The sequence below is a fragment of the Xenopus laevis genome, chromosome 2L, assembly GCF_017654675.1.
Source record: "Xenopus laevis strain J_2021 chromosome 2L, Xenopus_laevis_v10.1, whole genome shotgun sequence".
Classification (NCBI taxonomy): Eukaryota; Metazoa; Chordata; class Amphibia; order Anura; family Pipidae; genus Xenopus; species Xenopus laevis.
Window position 1 is genome coordinate 63,025,302 of NC_054373.1, and position 8,351 is coordinate 63,033,652.

Here is an 8,351-nt window from a genome sequence, read left to right on the forward strand (position 1 = left end):
TAGCAGCTCTCCACTTTGGAATTTCAGCAGCTATTTGGTTCCTAGGGTTCAATTTAAACTTGCAAACTTATTTGCAAACGTGCAAACTTATTTTTTAAAACTGTATATTACATTATCAAATAATAGAATTAGTTATTGCCTTTTTAGTGTTACTGTATAGGAACTTAACAACTTTTATCTGGCGAATATTTGTATCAGAGTTTTTCATGGTTCTTACACTTAGGAGCCCATTTATTAAACCTTGATTTTTAGGTAGGAAAGTTGAATTTTGTGAAAAAAAAATCCTCAATTTTTTTAGAGATTCATTATACCCCAAAGCTGCGAAAAATACTCCATCTCAAACCTAAATAAACACAAATCCTAGCACTATAATAGGAATTTCTCCGTTCACAATTTATGGCCACAATTCCTGGTATGTAAATAGATTTGGCACTCGCTCACCATTCAAAATTTATGGCCCGGGTGCTCAATGCCCCGGACCTCACGCTATAAAATTGGAGCGGTACAAACTCCCCTCACATCAACCGTTTTTCAACAAAAAATCTTACCCAGGATGTGCTGTGACCCAGGTGCTGCCGCCCTGAGTCCGTCACCAAGGAAAACGTATCCACAGCTTGCAGTATATTGGTTGGACGGCGCACTCCAGGGCCCTCTTAGAACAGAATCGCTCGTTTCCAATTCAGCGTTTAAAACACATTTCCTTTATTTAAACATCTTGGTACACCAATTTACACAGCGCCATGAGGACTGACGCGTTTCGTGTCACTGCACTTCATCAGAGACCTCATGTCAATGTCATGTAGAAGTCAATGGCATATGTCCCTGAAGTTGTTTTTTGACATTCTGATCTGCGATGAATAATCTGAAAAAGTCCGGTTTACATCTGATAATCCAAAAAGTCAAGTTTGCTCAATGAAAATTTGATAAAATTGAGTTTTCAGGATACATCAATCGCATGATACAAATTGACGCTTGATTTGTAGAGTGATTCATTTGTGGAAGTGAGTTAGGTCAACTTTGTTTTCATAAAAAAATACATAAATTTGGGTCAGCCCCTTAATAAATCTTAAATTTTCATGGGGTTGTGCAGTAACCCATAGCAACCAATCAGCAGGTGGAATTTACTAGTCACCTGTTTTAATGCAAGCATCTTATTGGTTGCCATGGGTCGCTGCTCCTTGGCAAACTTAATGCCTTATATTACATATATGAGTTTTAGAGAAAAAAAAGAAATTTGAATGTTATTAAAAAGGGCCCTTTAGAGTGGAGGACAGTGAGTAGGAGTGGAAGTATGCACAAAGATACTTTTGTGCACACTAATGGGAGGATAATGCATTGGTATAATGATTCACCTATTACAGGCTTTAAACAGACAGTATATAGGTGTTTTTTATATAAGTGTTATTTGAATCCCATTTGAAATGGGGGTATTCTCTGGGTGCTTGAATTATCTCCATGTGTATTGATATTAGTACACAATTCCAATTAAACCACACTTACTGTTTTGGCCTAAATTATATTCAGGTGCACATCATGTAGCCTGTTCACAAGGGCTCCACCAAAATATATGACTTTCCTTCCAATAGACAGCACTCCAGCTTCAATAAAACCGTGTGTATTGTTTTCAGGACAGCAACATGATTAGTATAAATAACCAAAACAAGGGAGCAATGCAAAACTGTGACCTCAAGTGGCCAAATTATCAAACATATATGTGAAATGCATGTTGTAAAGCACTGTGCCATGGCAGCCTCCACTCAGAAATGTTTTTTATGGGTTCCTGAACAGAACCCATCACTGCCAGCATATGCCATAAGCATAGCACTTGGCTGTGACTGTCTGTTTTGGACATTTTAACAGATTTACAGTAAAATCCATGATTGGGTAGTGTATTTTTTTTTGGAAATAGAGCAAGAAACACAGTAACCTCACGACCATGTACATTATATGCACAAAAACATGCAGCACTATATCATTGTAAATTCTACCAATTTTATCCCTGCCTCATGGAGATTATAAGACAGTATCTAACTGGTTTCCTGCTTGCAATGTGAGTTCAGTAAAACACTGTGTAATGCTTACCTATCAATTATTTAGACAGTAATTTAGTAATGGCTCATATGTATACTTTTTATTGATTATACTTAATAATTTGTACCCATAATGAATTAATAACTATAGCTATAATGAAGTCTGACATAACAAAAAATAAAAGCTCAAAAGGTCAGTTGCACACTAACATAAGGATAAGGAATAAAGTGCACATATTTTAAAAACATAAATAAATTATGATTTAGAAAAAGTCACTCAGACTTTGAAGAAATGGGGCCGTTAGAAATCCTTTGACTACTAATGACATAAACAGCCAGTTGTGTTGTTGCGGGGCTGTTAAAGGACAAGGAAAGTTAAATGAAAGAAGTAGGCTATAAATGTTGTACATTATGTTTAGTACTTCTGTACCAGCCCAAGGAAACCACAACCCTTTAGCAGTAAAGAAGCTGAAACTTTAGGCTAGCGCAATAAGTTCAGTATATAAAGCATGACATTTTTAGTCCAATTCATTTAAAGGGTTTAGTTCTCCTTTAAAGCACTTCAGCATTAAAGGGTTAAAGCCAGATAAAATCACCCTCTATACAAAACAGGCATATATTGTAAATTCTGTAAGTTCAAAGAAATTAACAAGTACTGCAGGAATCAGTGAGTAAAAAACAACATATTTGTAAACGTTAATGCATGTTTACATGTTATTTTACAAAGTTTAAAACTTAGGAACAATGAAAATAGTAATTTTGGCATCTGGAAAAGTTTCAACACTCTCAGTACTCAGTAGCATCCCCTTTGGAACAGCTTGTAAATCCCCTTTTGGCTTTAACGTTTTGACTGTTACACACTGGTGTTCAGAATTTGCTGATGGAATCCATTGAGGTCACAGATAAGTCTTCCATCTGATAACTGTTCTATTCAGATCATATTTTACAAACAAAGCTGCACAGTAGGGATGGTGCAAACCAAACCTTCCTGTAGGTCCTTTGCAGTCATATGAGGGGTTACCTTTGCCTTTCTGGTTAGCATATGAGAAGTACCAGCAGTTCTTGGTCTTCCTGATCTTGCCTTGACTTCTGCAGTTCCCCTTAACTGTCTTGATGACAGTGAAATTTGTGGGCTGGAAGAATTTTCCAGTCTTTCTATAGCATTCTTCTGCTTTGTAGGCATCAGCTAGCTTCATTTTCCAATCCTCACTTAGTTGCTTAGAGGAACCCATGATTGTTGAGTGTCAGACCAAAGTTGGGGGGGGGGGCAGAAATGTTAAGCTCTGCAGTTTTCACCAGAAGACAACTCCTAATGGCTATTAAGGATTAATAAGGTCATTAGGGTTAGGGCCCTTGCACAATGTTTATCATAGTGGAAAGGTGTTCAGCCTTTTGCATATGCAACACGCAACAATTAACATTTATGATTATTGTTTGTGAAATAAAATGTAACTGGGCATTAACATTTCCAAATTTAAACATACCGATTCCTAATTTTTACTTACAAAGTTAACTACTGTAACTATGTAATACAGCCAAGGGTGCCAAAACTATATATGTATCTACTTTAAATACACTGCAGCCATCAAGCTTTGGTGAAATTTCATAATTGTACACATTGTCCAACAGCAAGCCTGTGCCTCACGAATGTTCAGGGCACTCACAATTCAAAACTGTGATGGTCAATACAAATTCCTATAACTTTAAAGGTAAACTTTAAAGTAAAGGTTAATTTTGAAGATGGCTCCCCTGTAAGTACTGAAAAAGTCAACGCAAGTATTCCATTTTTGTCTTGATTATACTTTATTAGTAAATTTCAGTTACAATTTTACAATTTATTACTATTATTGAGAAAGTTTTAAGTTTATTTTTATAGAGCAGAGGTTTACGTTTAAAGCACACTTGAGGTCAAATCTATGGTCAGGCAACCCTTGATAAGAAAGTTACAGCTAGAGCTGTATTAGCTATTTGGCTAGTTTCAAGAGTACCTAGAACAGAAAGTACGTTTTCTCCCAAATATGATTTAAACTGACCTTTATGCTGGGCATTTGGGAATTTCTAGAATAGAGAATAGGCACTTTCCCCAAATCTTCAAGAATCCATAACTGGCCTTTAGGGGAAATGGGACTTGCAGTGTGGGGAATTTCACCTTTATTAGCAAAACTGTAATAACACTTAAAGCATGGCTCTTCGATGGTCAGAAATGTGTTCAAACTTTCTATAACCAGTCAAATTAAAGTGTGTAAAATGGGTGTGGTATTTGTGGTACTGGCCACAATATGGGTGTGGCCAACATTACTTTTTGTCCCTTTTCACAATTTTACATTGTTGGGAGGTACTGTATGTGATAATTACATGGCATATATCTTCAGTACCTGAGTCTCCAACTTGTAATCTAATAATCAAAATAACCTAATAATCAAATATTTAACACAGTAGCATAAAATATTTTCAATAATGTTAATGCATATAAGGTTATGCAGCGATTATGTACCTTGATTTGTGTGATAATTAAAATAGACATTCATTTATCAAGCTGCTAGAATGGTATAGAATTGTAGCTCAAAAAATTAACCCTTCATTGCTTTACCTTTTATCTGTTTTAATTTAAAGGTATGTTTTGACATTAGGAGAGTAGGGAGAGGACTTGCCTTTATAGTGGAAGGAGCGCCAAAGGTAGAGCTCCATCTTACCATCAGCTTACTCTTGCAATTTATAATCAGAAACCCCATTTTTTCTACTTGACATGTCCTCTCCAATCCAATGCTGATTTCCAGCAAGCTCCAGTTCAGGAGTGAGGAGGTTGTGGGGCTAGCCTGAGGTGCGCAACACCTATTTTGAAGATATGTGAGGAAGTTACAGATACAGAGGGTAAAGCCTTTTCTGTATGTAGTTGGAGTGACTCCCTGACAAGCCTAAGGAGAATATCTTTCCTTACCTGAAGAGTAGTTTTGCTGGAGTGGGCTGGTGTGGAGGCCATTTTACCCTCACTTGCAGCACCAAAGATTGCTTCATTGAAACTCTACGAATCTATAGCTCTGCAGAATTGGGAAAAGTTTCATTTAAATTCGAAAACTCTTAGGTGACATGTTAATCTTCCCTATTGGTGTCAACTTTCAAGTTTTTTGGGCTTTTCCCATGGCAATGGAGCCCGGGTATTATCTCCTAGGTTAATTAGGTGAGACTTCCACACACTCAAAAGTGACTGCTTTTATTGATTTTTGCCTCCAATCAGTCATCAGTTTCCTGGAAAGATAAATTAAAAGAAACTATGTGGTGCATATCTTTGGAGTTACTATCTTATTCTCTACAACCAAGTAATAGCGAAATAATTTAATTCTTTTGGAACTGATCTCACCTAAGCTTCTTCTATTTTTATTGCAATTGTTGAAGAAGAGGGGAGAGTAAAAGTTTAAATAAAAACTTAAAAAACAAAATAAACTCAAAAAACAAAAAAAGAAGGAAAAGGGGAAAAAAAGTAAAAAAGGGAGAGATAATAATCAGGTGGAGTAAGAAAAAAGAAAAAGGGTAAAAAAAAGAGTAAAATGTAAAAAAGAAAGGAGAGGAGAGTGAAGGTTGAAGGATTCTTTTTGTGCTGTTTCACTTTGACCTTTAACATGGAGAAAACGAATGGCGAATCCTCTGACAAAAATAAAATAGGACCCAGTAAAGGTTAGGAGTTCTACCCCTCGTTTGGAGGTTCTACTCAAAAAAACACAGGTCAACTCAGCTGTTCAAGTATTGACTATCTGACTATTGCAAAGGAAGTTGCAAAGTTGGTAAATCCTATAATTGAAGCTTCTATTAAGTCTTCAATCAACAAAGCTACTGAATATCTACAGAAAAACGTACGTGATATTTCAGAAATAATCTCATCACATGAGAATCAGATTAAAGATCTTCATGAAACCGTATCGAAAGTCCAGGAAGACTCTATTGCCACATCTAAACATTTGAAAGATATGGAGAAAAAATTTTAGATTTACAATTTACAACTCAAGTTGATTACTTAGAAAATAGCCATAAGGAATAATCTGAGATTTATTGGAATCCCTGAATTTTACAACACAGATGCTCTAATGACACTATCTCGATAGCGCTTTTCATTCATGATAGAATTCCAAACATATAAATTGAGCAGGTATTTCATTTGGGTCCGCCTCGGGAAAACATTACTCTTAGACCACGTGCGGTCATTATCAAGTTTCTGGATTATTCTGAAAAAACTCTGATGTTTCAAATTTACAAGAAATTAAATAACCTTGAAGTAGATGGGGAAAAATCCTGCTATTCCAAGACTACTGAGCTATCCTTTCCCATAAGCTTTATCTAAGATTAACATTAGTTTTCTTTGAACTATGCCTCCAGACTAAAGATTATTCATTCTTCAGGAACCTTTGTCGTCAATGAGCCAACACAGGCACAGAACTTCATCCTGCAACTCAACTTCTCAGGATCTTCCTCAGCTCTGACAAAAGAAACAGAGTCAACTCGAGATTTTTGCATTCCTCAAAGTGAAAAATACTGAATCTCGCAACTCTTCAAAAACCCAAAGGACAGATCGACATCTCCAAGATCGCCTTCCCCCGAGCATTAAGATTTGATGGTTCTTAGATTTGCCTTCCCAATACTATGTTGGCATTATGAACTTTTCTAGGAGATTTTCATTTTGTTGATTTACTCTTTCACTTTCTTTCTAGGTTTTCCAGATAATTTTTTCCAAATTATGGCGGATGCTTGGCTGGGCTACCTCTTTCAACGAGAGAAGCATTTTGCCTTCTTCTTTTTGAAGTAAAAAGGAAGTGACTTAACTGGTTAAGATGACCCTACTTTTAGGGTGGTTTATTTTGTTTCAAGTTTTTGGTTTCCTGTTTTCTCTTTCTTTAATATTTACCGTTTTATCATTATGGGGCCGATTCACTAAGCTCGAGTGAAGGATTCGAATGAAAAATACTTAGAATTTCGAAGTATTTTTTGGGTACTTCGACCATCGAATTGGTTAAATTCGTTCGAATTCGAACGAAATCGAACGAATCGAAGTAAAAATCGTTCGACTATTCGACCATTCGACCATTCGATAGTTGAAGTACTTTCCCTTTAAAAAAAACTTCGACCCCCTACTTCGGCAGATAAAACCTACCGAAGTCAATGTTAGCCTATGGGGAAGGTCCCCATAGGTTTGCTAACCTTTTTTTGATCGAAGGATTTTCCTTCGATCGTTGGATTAAAATCGTTCGAATCGTTCGATTCGAAGGATTTAATCGTTCGATCGAACGAAAAATCCTTCGATCGATCGATCGCAGGATTAGCGCTAAATCCTTCGACTTCGATATTCGAAGTCGAAGGATTTCAATTCGAGGGTCGAATTTCGAAGTATTTTTAACTTCGAAATTCGACCCTTAATGAATCTGCCCCTAATTGTTTTGCCCTTTCTGGCTGACAAAAAGCTATGTTTAACACTTGCTGCCTTTTTTTAATGGTCTGAATTCCTATCCTATTCCCTCAATGAGTAATCTAAAAGTATTAACTTGGAATGTTAATGGGTTAAATTTGTGAAAAGAAAAAGTATTTTGAGTGCAAAATACAAGGTTGATGTTGTCTTACTTCAAGAGATGCACCTTTCTGACCAGGAAGTCCTTAATTATAACAAAATTTGTAATTTTTGTTGCATTTATGCCCCTAACAGTAACTTTTACACAATGCTGACTCAAAAATTGCCTCTTTACCCCAAAACAGGCTAATCATAGGTGGAGATTTCAATGCAGCTCATGTCACTTCTCTGGATAAGTGTGGTCGAAACCAGAAACCTTCCTTTAATAAGTCTTCATTGATCTCTAACTTCCTAAAAAATGCTAGATTAATTGATATTTGAAGAACTGTCCACCCCTCAGCGGTAGATTTAACTTTTTTCCCACCTACATAATGTGGGTTCCAGGAAAGATTATATATTTGCTTTTACTGATATTTTGAACAATGTTCGATCAGCAGATTTAGGGGTAATTGGCTTATCTGACCATTCACATGTGTTGGTAGAATTCAAAATAAATTGAGCTTTTAATTCTTATATTCCGTAGACCTTTCCGGTTGCTTTATCTGAGAAACCGGACTTTGTCAATATGGAAAAGAAAGGAGATTATGGAATGTGTATTGATCATTCCATTTTTGTATGTTTGAAGCAATTTAGGCCAGATCGGTCTAACTAGAATTATGGTTTAATTTATTTATTTAACCATGACATGCTTCCACAACCCCCCTTTGTATTCTGGGGGTTAAACTATTTTTTAACATAAATCTTGGTGGCTAAATCAAATCATATGTAGT